The sequence below is a fragment of the Lissotriton vulgaris genome, chromosome 3_1, assembly GCF_964263255.1.
Source record: "Lissotriton vulgaris chromosome 3_1, aLisVul1.2, whole genome shotgun sequence".
In the NCBI taxonomy this organism is placed as follows: domain Eukaryota; kingdom Metazoa; phylum Chordata; class Amphibia; order Caudata; family Salamandridae; genus Lissotriton; species Lissotriton vulgaris.
This window is the reverse complement of record NC_141689.1, coordinates 526,704,553-526,717,081: the sequence shown is the minus strand read 5'-3', so window position 1 is coordinate 526,717,081 and position 12,529 is coordinate 526,704,553.

The following is a 12,529-nucleotide window of genomic DNA, read 5'->3' as shown; positions in this document are numbered from 1 at the left end:
GCAAGAATCTTATTACCTGATTGCAATGGATGTAATCGGGTTATATACTAACATTGACAATGATATGGGAAAAAAAGCATGCAATTTTTTCTTAAAGGAGAGAAGTCTGGAATTCAGTAGCCATAACATGATGCTACTGGAAATGATCACAACTTGTCTGGAAGAGAACATTTTCACATTTGGAGGAGAAATCTTTAAACAATGAAGCGGGACAGCGATGTGATTTTCCTTTAGTCCCTCCCACGCCTGTCTCACAATGGGATAGTGGGAGCAAGAAATAGCATGGGACTCGACACATGAATCATCAGTCAACAAAATTGTGAGCTGGAAGAGGTTCATTGATGATTTACTAATAATATGGGATGGTACAGAAGCAGAATTCCAGGAGTATTTTCAAATAATGAATACCTACCAGTGTCAAAAATTTGAAATTTACTTATACCATGATTAAAGAAAGAATCACCTTCCTGGATACTGAAATTTACATTAATGACCCGCAAATCCATACAACTCTCCACAGAAAATCAACCTCTACCAATACCACTCTTGAAGCGACCAGTTTCCACCCAAAAACTTTATTGAACAGCATACCGTACGGAGAATTCTTGAGAGTCTGTTGGATATGCAGTGAACAAGATCAATGGGATAAAAACAGCAAAAATACCATGGAGAGATTTATAAAAAGAAAATATCCAGCAAAAGTTGTAAGAAAAAGCCTCACTAGAACTAGGAAAAAGACACGGGAGGAATGTCTAAAAAGAAAAAATCCTTAAGAGGACATAGAAAAGGGAAAAATCCGGTTGATCATGGATTTCTCTCAAGAAAGTGAAAAAAATGAAAAAATCCTAAGAAAGAATTGGAAATTGTTACAATTGGATAATACAGTGAAGGAAATTGTGGGAAATCATTCAATTATAACATATAGACGTGCAAGAAATCTGAAGGACCATTTAATTCATAGTCACTTTCAAAAGAAAAGACAAGATGATTGGCTAAAAACTAAGGGATTCGTAAAGTGCCACGGATGTAAAATGTGCAAATAGCGAAACCAACAAAAGAGATAACACTGGCAAATAAAAAGAAGTGGCAGATCAGACAGTGTATCACCTGCAAAATTCCATTTACAGTCTATATAGTGGAGTGTCCGTGCCCAATGTTGTATGTGGGCAGTACAACAGTGGAATTGAAAAATCGAATCCTGCAACGTATGCGGGCAACAATTCACAAGGACCGCTCCAATGCCATAGCCAAACATATGGAACAATTCCATCAAGGAGATTGGCAAAAACTGAAATTTTATGGCATACAAACAATCCCAAAAGGAGAACGCGGGGGTGCCTGTGAGAGAAAACGGAGGCAAGTGGAATCGAGATTTATTCTGAACCTGAGGACGCTGCATCCGAATGGACTAAATCAGTCGGAGGAATTATATGTGCACTTATAAACAACAATTGACATGGACAATGTAGGCATACAAAAATGAGATAAAGTTTATACCTAAAAGTAAAACAATGATCAAAGCCTATTGGAAGGCAGAACAACTATGAATACCTAAGCCTATTGGAAGGCAGAACCATTACGAACTAAATAAATGAAAGGATTGTGTCGAAAATAGAAAAGAACATGTCAGGTTGACACCATCTTGTGCACAAATTTTTTTACTGCAGTCAAACAACATTGAACTACAAGGACCAGAATCCTTGGAAACATGTGACAGGAAATGGAGAAAAAAAGAAAAAAAACCTTTAAAATTCACAAGGGTGGGGCAAACCCGTTGATCGTGAGCAAGGTGGCGACACACCGAAACACGTAGATCTATTGCGCTATTGCCTGTGAAATAAAAGAAATAAAAGGAGATTGCTGAAAACTACAACTGGTTGTGCGACCCGTTTTTCCCCTTGTGGGGGGAAGTTGATGGAATATATATATATATGTATATATATTCACTGAAAAAAACATTCGTTTCAGGCCTTATATAGTTAGGAATTAGCATTTAAAAAACCTTTGAAATTCATTCAAAAAACTATAGGTTTTAGGGGTGTTATGGTTAGCTGCACATTTCACTCATACAAAACCATTGAAATTGCTCATATGTAGTTAGTTGCACTAAATATATTTCCCACACCCGCAATCCACTGCTGATGATGTCACATATTACATCATTCATGTCATGGTCAGTGACATCACTGATGACATCTCAAATGACATCACTGATGACATCATCCAGTGAATGTGGTTTCCAAAGATGTGTGAATAGTTGATTCAGTAGATATATGAAGTTAAAACTACATGTTTTAACAGTTGTTTGGGTGAGTGAATCTCTTTATGGGAGTGGTGATGAGCAAATATATTTCTCAATGGTACATGTCCAACAAACTAGAAAAATAAAACGCAGTGTATGTGTCAATTGTTGTATATAAATAAGTATATATAAGAACTCAATGATTGTGTGAGTGACTGTATGGATAACTGTATACTTGTAATAATGATTGTGGCTGTATAGGCTCTTTTGTTAGTGAGTAGTCACTTACTGTACCAACTACAAAGTATACTAAGGCACAAATACTGACAATGTTGCCCCTGCTTCACCGTCAAGTTTCTTTCTGCAGTGACACCCTCAACCTCCCTTGGATGAGGACCACGATAGTACCCACAGGGGGTCTGGTAAATAATTGCTCTCCCGACATCCTGCAAAATGCATGTATGGTGTCTGGACACTCTGCTTCCCAATATCACCTTAAGGAAAAGGGGTTTAAGTCTGCTCCACCGCTTGGGTCATGCACATTTACTATGTTATTGCATGACCTTTGTATTATTACAAGTGAGTCTGTAATAAGGCCCCAACCATAGGTACTAACTCTTTTGCATAGTGCTATGCTGATTAAGGAACCTACTTTCATTGTGACTGCTAACTTTGCACATGCAAAGCTTTACATCCATCTTTGCCTCCTTTCGTAATACTAAATTGACAAGATATAGAGAAAACAGTCTTCAAATACCGATTGTGCAATGTCAATGTTATGGCTCTTAGCATATTTTATAAAGTAAAGAGTATCTAAACATGCACAAATGTAAAAAAAAAAAGGATTAGCAGTGTGGGTGTACATCTCTGAGACTCTCATTACGAGTGACCCATTATTGGATGCGATAATTATCACACCCAATAAAGCATAACACCAGCGTTTTCAGAATTTATTAGATGCGATATGTAACACCTTTAATTAATATGATCTTTTGGAAAATATTATGCAATTTTTTGTGCTTACTGCACCAAGACCCACATGTTCCATTCATTACCTGGCATTATAAGGTCCCACCACCACCACCTGTTTCCCCATTAAATTGCTGCTGCTTTGACCTTCAAAAATGTATCCTGGAAAATAGCGAGGGTGTAGTGTTAAGCGCTAAACTCATAATTACTATGTGCAGTAACAGGAGTTGCCACACATGATGGATTTTAAAAGCCCACTCATAATGATGGCATTAGAAACAAAGAGGTTAATACCACAACATAATAAACCACAAATGATATCCCTTCAGCAGTGTACAACAAATATTCTGATTGGCAATTATCATGCTGCCATCAATAGGAAAGAGGACAAATAGTAGACAAGTTGATATTGTATTGTTAGGCAAACATCTACAAACTCTATGATGAAAGTGAATGTTCTTATCTTTTCAAATAAAAATATAAACATGACTGTTTCTTAGACAGATACCAGCTGGAGCTCATAGTTATGCATGGTTATATTACAATAACCTTTACACAAGATTTTACTGACAACAATCATCGTGCAGTACAAAGAACAGTTACATCAAATCCCACTGAAGTAAACTACACTATTTTAAGGTAATTGTGAGGAGCTTCAAATTATTTTCATTAACTGTATGCTCACAAGCACTTGGAGAGTCTTCTTCAAGCAGGTTCACAGCAAAGTTCCAGTCTGTGTCCTCTCTTTGGCAGAAGCAGCAACGGGAGGCCAGCCCAGCTCAGCAAATCAATACAGCAGAGAGGATGTTTTCCTCCTTACAGCTCTTCAGCTATTTTCCTTGGCGGAGGTTCCTCTTGAGTTCAGAAGTGATCTAAATCTCTGGGTTTAAGGTCCAACACTTATACCTCATTTTCTCTTTGTTCTTTTTGTGGCAAGGGTATCAGAGCCCAGTCCAAACAAGTTCTGTCCTCCCTGGTGCAGCATGACCAAAGCAGATGGACACAGCTTTGCGCAAAGGAGAAACAGTCTATTCAGGTACAAGTGAAACTCCTCCCACCACTCTAAATGCAGCCCAGCCATATGTCACCCAGGAAAGGCAAGACACACCTCAAAGCCCCTGTGACTGTCTACAGTGAATGCACACCCCCAGCTAAAGTCACCTCAAAACCAGACACTCAATACACTCAATACACAAACAGCAGAGGCACACAGAATGGTTAACCCTTTCAGTGCGCATGACAGCCGGGAGCAGTCGTGTGCAACGGTGCTCGAGTGCGCAGGACGGCTCCCGGCCATCCTGGCACATGGCAACAGAAACCCCTCTGGTGCAGACACCAGAGGGATTTCTTTTTCATCCCCATAGCCTCAGGAGCTGGGAGAGAGCTTTCCCAGCTCCTGAGGCCCCGTAGTTTCCATGAAATGACGCTCAGCGCGCATGTCACAGTGATGTCATGCCATAGAAACTGTAATGAGCCCCAGGAGGGCGATCCCCAAGCAGGGGGGAGCAGCCCCATGGGCAAGGGCCTTTGCTCCCCCAAAACAAAAATTGGCCAAATTCAGTCTTTCTGCCCCACCCCTGGGGGGCAGATGGGGCAGTAGCCCCCAATCTGACCACCCGGGGGGGCAGGAAAGCCCAATGGACCCCAGGGATTATTTTGGGCACTTTCAATGAGGGTGGGGGCTACCCAAAAAGTCCATGCCAATGCCCCCACCTCCACCACAACTACAGCCTTTCTGCCCCCCCCCCCGGGGGTAAGAAAGCTCACTAGACACCAGGGATTTTTTGAGGGGTAATTTTAATTGGGTGGGGGCTGCCCAAAACAGGCAAGCCAATGCCCCCACCCCCCTTGCCACAATTACAGCCTTTCTGCCCCCAGGAGGGCAGATGGGGCAGTAGCCAACAATCTGCCCCCTTGGGGGGGCAGAAAGCTCCCTAGACACCACAGATTTTTATGAAGCAATTCTAATTAGGGTGGTAGCCCCCAATCTGTCCCCCAAGGGGCAAAAGGTCCCCAGATGCCAGCGATTTTTATTGTCAATTTGAATCAGGGGCGGGGTCTGCCCAAAACAGACATGCCAATGCCCCCACCCCTGCCTGCAAAAAATCCAGTCTTTCTGCCCCACCTGGGGGGCATATGAGGGCAGTAGCCCCAATCAGCCCCCCAGGTGGCAGGATGCCCACTATAAACCAGGGATTCTTTTTTATTCATGTAGGGTTGGGGGCTGGCCAAAATGGGCATGGCAATACCCCCACCCTCCCGAGAGAAATACCAGTCTTTCTGCCCCCTGGGGGGTCAGATCAGGGCAGTGGCCCCTGATCTGTCCCCCGGGGGGGGCAGAAAGCCCACTAGGCGCCAGCAATTATGCTGGTTTTTTGTATGTCTGGCAAAGTGCCTAGCTGTAGATTCTGACCCCTAGCTCTGCCAGCACCTAAGGAAACCTAGCAAACCTATATATTTTTGAAAACTAGACACCCAGGGGAATCAAGGATGGGGTGACTTGTCTGGCTCTCACAGGTTCTGTTACACAGAATCCCTTGCAAACCTAAAAATGTGTCCAAAAACTACATTTTCCACACATTTGTGTGGTGGAAAGTTCTGGAATCTGCGTGGATCCACAAAATTCCAGCCACCCTGCTTTCTCTAAAGTCTTCCAAGAAAAATATAATATCACTTGTGTGGGTAGGCCTAGTGCCCATGACAGGAAACGGCCCAAAACCCAACGTGGACACACCACATTTTACAGTGAAAACTGACACTTTTGCAAAGTGCCTAGCTGTAGTTTTTGAACCCTAGCTCTGTCGGCACCTAGAGAGACCTAGCAAACCTGTACATTTTTGAAAACTATACACCCAGGGGAATCCAGGATGGGGTGACTTGTCTGGCTCTCACCAAGTTCTGTTACCCAGAATCCCTCAAAATTTGCCCAAAAAACACATTTTCCTCACATTTCTGTGGTGGAAAGTTCCGAAATCTGTGTCAATTCACAAAATTCCACCCAGCCTCCATTCCCCGAAGTCTTCCAAAAAAAATGGTACCACACTTGTGTGGGCGGGTCAAGTACCCGCGACAGGCAAGGGTCAAAAAACCTATTGAGGCAACTTGGTTTTGCAAGGGGGGGTCCCATGAGTTTTTGGCCCCGGGCTCGGCGACCACCTAGGGAAACCTACCAAACCCACACATTTCTGAAAATAAGACAACCGGGTGAGTCCAGCGAGGTATGGTTGCGTGGGTCCCCCAGCATTCTCCTGTCCAGAATCCCCTGCAAACCTCAAATTTAACTGAATAAAATCACTTTTTTCTCAAATTTCTATGTGTAAAAGTTCTGGAATCTGCGTGGATCCACAAATTTCCTCCAACCCAGTGTTCCCCAAGGTCTCCCGATAAAAATGGTACCTCACTTGTGTGGTTAGGCATAGTGACTGCAACAGGAAATGGCCAAATCGCACTGTGGAGACTTCAAAATTACCTATAACAAATCTACCTGGTTTTTGGGGGGCACCTGGGGTTTTGGCCCATCTTGGGAAACTACCAACCCCAAACATTTCTGAAAACTAGACACCCGGGGGAGTCCAATGAGGTATGGCTTGTGTGGATGCCCAAAGTTTTCCTAACCAGAATGCTATGAAAACCTCAAATTTAGCTGAAAAAAACACATTTTCCACATATTTTTATGTGCAATAACCGTGGCGGCACAAATGTCCTACCACATAGCTTTCTCCTTAGGGTCCCGAGTAAAATGATACCTCACCTGTGTGGGTGTCCAATGCAGAATTGGCTAAAAATATTTTTTTTAAAAAGGTAGCGCTTAGAATTCTCTGTGCTATAGGCTTATTCCCTATGTTTGGGGCTCTACCCAGTCACAGGCCCTAACCCCATCCACACAAGTGAGGTATCATTTTACTTGGGAGACTGAGGGGAACGCTGTGGGGCAGGATATTTTCTCAAATCAAATTTTGCTGAAAAAAACACTTTTTCTCAAATTTCTGTGTGGGAAAGTTCTGGAATCTGCGTGGATCTTCCCACCCAGCATTCCCCCAGTTCTCCCAATAAAAATGGTACCTCACTTGTGAGGGTAGGCATAGTGGCTGCAACAGGAAATAGCACAAATCGCACTGTGGAGACTTCAAAATTACCCAAACATTTCTGAGAACTAGACAAACAGGGGATTCTTGGCTTGCGTGGATCCCCCAATGTTTTCCTACCCAGAATTCCCTGTAAACCTCAAATTTAGCTGAAAAACCCACATTTCCACATATTTTTGTGTGGAGTCACCGTGCCGGCACAAATGTCCTACCCTACAGCGTTCCCCTGAGTCTCCCGAGCAAAATGATACCTAAGCTTGTCCTGCTCTATCCCCTGCTGACAAAGACAGCACGCTCTCAGGCTATACCCTTTTCCCCTAACTAATGTTCAGACAACAAAAGCTAATCTGGTGGTTGATAAGCTGCTAGAGGTTTACCAAGAAGCGTATCAATTTGGACACCTCCCGGACATCCTGCGTGAGGCGCTCATGGTACAAGTACCGAAACCAGGCAAGGCAATGGAGGAACAACGACTTATAGACCACTTTCCATGTTAAATATAGATATTAAGATACTGAGTGGCCAGCTGGTCTCTCAGTTGCTCCCATACCTAGCCAGCCTCATGCACGAGGACCAGCGCCGGTTCAGCCCTTAGAGAAAACCATATATAATCTACGCAGACTGCTCCAGGTTCTCCAGACCCCGTATTCGGAGGGTCCGTATGCATTAGCATTCCATGACATAGAGAGGGCATTTGATTTGATTGCGTGTGGGTATATGTGGCAGGTCTTAGAAGGAATGGGCTTTGGGCCAAAGTACATTTTGTGGCTCAAGTTACAGTACAGCAATCCAAGAGCCAGAGTACGGACAGTGGCTTTGTTTCAGCCGCCTTTTCATTACACTGTGGCACGAGGCAGGGCTTCCCTCTGTCACTGATGCTATTTGCGCTGGCAATGCTGAGACAGAGACTAGATCCCTGGGGGATCCAGGTGGGAGATACCACACATAAGATCTTGTCATATACTGCTGATGACCTGGTGTACCTGCGTGACCCATCTGGGGCTGACCCAGTACTGTTGGCGGCCTTATCAGAGTTTGCAGGGACATCTGGACTCTCAGTTAATGCCCAGTAGTCTCAGTTGTTGCCACTTGGCGGTCTGGCAGCGCCGTACCCTGCAACGCTCCTGGTGCTTGTACTGCCATGGAGTTCAGAGGCTGTAAATTATCTGAGGATCAGGATAGCTACTGGAAACAGCGATTCCTAGACATGACTATTGGCAGAGTGATCGCCGAGCTCCGCATCTTGGTTCAGTTCTGGAGAGATCCCCCCTACATTGATGGGAAGAACGGCCCTGATTAAAATATTAATGATAATCCACATTTGCAAAGCGCGAACCATCACCCGTTAGGGTCTCTAGGTGCTGGGGGCCGTCGGGAAGATTAAGCAAGCTATTGCCCAGAGTCACATGGTGCTGGGCTAATCTGCCACTGGCCCCGGGGATCGAATCGTGATCCCCAGATTCCGGAGTCAGTCACCCTGGCCGCGGCGCCACACCTCTCCCTGGTGGTGGTGCTACCTCTATGCCTCTATACCTTGCAGGGCGCACTCTATGAGATACCTGATGTTACTTTAGGGAACTTGTTAGCAGCGACGGCTCATGGAGGGAGTTACGGTGGGGCAGGAGGGTGGGGAGGGGGAGGGGCAGGGTGGAGGTTGCTAAAAACCGGCATATGGATAATTGCAGGTAAGTAAACAATTTAATTAATAAAACGAATTTCGTAGTGCGCCTTGCATCGCAAAATGCAATGCAGTGCGAGCTACGAAATTCGTTTTATTAATTAAATTGTTTACTTACCTGCAATTATCCATATGCCGGTTTTTAGCAACCTCCACCCTGCCCCTCCCCCTCCCCACCCTCCTGCCCCACCGTAACTCCCTCCACGAGCCGTCGCTGCTTGTTAGTATAATAATAGGTCTACTATGGACCACGAAACGGAAGAGAATAGGGGTGACTATGTTAAAGCAAACCGAGGAACGGGGGCATCAAACTTCCCAACCTAGAGCTGTATTACATGGCACCCCATCTTTTAATACGCAGTCCATTGGTTCGACTAGGAGGACAATTGGGAGAAGAGGTTGTTGGGAGACTCAAGCAGGAGTTATAATGTTACAGAGCTCCTCCTGTGTGGTGCACAGATCCCAAAGTAGTATCCATTTTTGATCAGACAGATGAGACGGATCTAGTAGTGGGTGGTTACAAGGATCCTGGGTCAGGCCACTTATGCACGAGGCATGCCGATTTGGTTTCTTAAACAATGCGGACATAGCGAAGGTAATGTCAATATGGAAATGGCGATGGGGGTGATGTCCTGGGGGATTTATACCTTGGGGACAGTTTATTACATGAGACAATGCAATAGATTAATTCACGTTAGGTCATGGACAATACTTACAGTACAACAGAATACTGTCTACAGCATGCAAGATTTGGCCCAGACAAGCCCATACCTTCACAAACCCTGAGCAGGCTACTAGATCTAGCTGGTGGACTGAGACTTACAGCACAACTCTACAAGAGGTTTTACCGGAAATAACCCCAAAGGCACACAACAGGTGGGAAGAGGGATTGGAAGAGAAGCTGACGCCACGTGACTAGTGCAAAATACATGTGGAGATGTGCCCAGTGAGTTTAAATTTACACTTTCAACTCATACAGTATAAGTTTGCTCACCAGTTGTATCTCACCCCAAAAGCCCTGCATGCTGTCTACCCTTCTCAATCAGACAGATACCCGAGCTGTGGCGTGCTAGAAACAGACTTTCTGCATGTGGTGTGGAAATGTGCAGTTATAGCACCCTTCTGGAGAGACGTTCTGCAGACTCTAAAGGTGGCAACTTGATGGGAAATTGTTGAGGCACACCACATGAAGTTTTACTGGGACTGCTCCCAACCCTGCAAACAAATATATTGCCTCACATTTTTTAAAGCTAGGATTGGTGTGAGCAAAGAGGTGGATAGCCATTAAATGGAGGCATGCCCAACTGATCTGGTGTAAGAAATGGCTGTGAGATATGTCTGAGTGGGCAGTGGCTGAGGGGGTCAAGATGAAACACATATGAACGGATGAATGACTGGAAGAAGATCTGGTAGTGTGTAGACAGAGGCTAAGGAGCCTACATGGGGATGAGACTGAGTGCGATGTCCATATTGGGGATGCATGAAGAGAGGGTGATGTGACTGATTTGAATACTGGGACACCTGGTTGCAAAGGGTTATTGCAGACATGAATAAGAGCATAACTAACATGTTAAGTTATACGCATGATACGAAGTACGATTCTAACATTGCCACATCTCCTCATTTAATAGGAGTAAAGATCTTTGTCTGCAACTTTACTTGAGATGCTAGGGGCGTGGTAGGAGTTGGGGAAATGTTTACACAAAGCTATTGATGATTCATCCTGATACTTCTTGTAAGATGGGTCATGATAATGATAATAACGGTTGTAAAGTGTATAGTATTGAATAACAAATACAAAATATCAAAAAAATACAATTAGATTGTCAACTGTAAAGGGCTGCTGATGTGCATTAATGGACCACTTGGTAACAGAGTGACATACTTTCAGTCTGGTGTTTTAGCCGAATAATGAATCAATGAATAGCTTTGCCATGAGGTTGAGAATCCCGGTTGTACACTGCATTTTGCATAAATTCAGTGGCATAGATGTGGTGTACCTCAGAATTATGGAAGGGTACTCCTTCCTTGACTTCAGAAAGAAATTTCTGAAAACTTCAATGCCCTAAACACAGATACTGATGGTGGTTGGAAGTATGAAAGCAACAAAGAAAAACAAAGCAAAATCACAGCAAAGTAAGCATCATGTGTTAAGCCTTCAGTGACCGTTCAATTATGAAGAACTTCTTGTTTAAACTCGTAACATTTACCACAGGTGTTGGATGTTCATTGTACTGGGCTGTGCCTAGCTAGGGGGAAAACTACTGTTTAAACCACTGAGAAAAGCAATTCACTGAAGTGTGCAAGGTATCCAATCATGAGCTGAGATTAACTGAAGCATACCATGTATCACCTACATCTTCAAGTGCCATTTGAGATTTGGGCTTTACTGCTCCCTTAAAGCGAATGCCTTTTGTTGTCTATCTTGGCAATGAAACACCCATTAATTATCCCTGGGCTGGCTTTTGTGCATTACGGAGCTGTTGCTCTCTGGTGTGGCTGCTCAGAAGCTGGTTCAGGCAAGTTGTGTGGTGGCAAGTCGTATTCTTGGGCTAACTGATTTTGCTATTTTCATGTTTGTTGGGAACTACAAACATATGGGCAATAATCAAATGCAAATAAAGATGTTTAGCCAATAAGGAGAGTTGTGAATAGTTTTAAAGGCATTTATTTTCTAATTATTATTTAAGATTTTCTGACTCTTCATTCATTAGTCAGGTATCAATCAGGTTACAGAAATGATGATAGAAAAATTAAGTTTTTACAGAGCATATCATAAATTGCATACCGCACATTCCATAAAAAAAGAATGCATAATCAAAGACAATGAGGCACAAATGATGTCAGTCACAACTCATGAAAAGTTCAAGAATATAAGCAAGAGAGAGCTTAGCATGAAGCTAAATCAATAATTAATAATTGCAGAATCTCTCATGAAGAGAAATAAAGCATAGGGCAAATATGCCTTGGCATAGCCAGTTAGTCAAAGCATAAAGCCTGGGGATTTTAATAAAAGCCAGAATGGACAAAACCTGTATCTAGTCTGCCCACGTCTGCCCCAGTTCTGCTATCCATCAAGGCTGGACCTCTACTTCCCTGCATCTGCAAATCACATCTGTTCTCCCCCTTCATTTTTGCATCGAAGTCTGAAAATCCTCTGCAGCCTTCTGTCCCTGGGGCTGTCTGCAAGCGTTCTGAAAGTGTTTATCAAAGAATAATGTTACAAAGCATGTAGCAGGACTTTGTCTTCATCCAACTAGAATCCAGCATTTTCCAAAAGGACAACTCCGCCCCTCGGTAGATTGCATAGGCCATCTTATCAGACAGGCGAAGATCCTTCCCACAGCATATTCTGCATCTTATTTAATACAACTTCATCTCCTAACCTTTCTTTAAAGAACATTTTATTTCTAATTAAACTCATAACATGAGCTGAAAAAGAACTGTTTAATTAACAATAAGCATTAAACATACCATGGTAATGCAATTTTAAAATACTTGTGTTTTCTATTCTCTCTAAAGAAAAGAATGAAATGAGGCTCTGTTTAATATTTA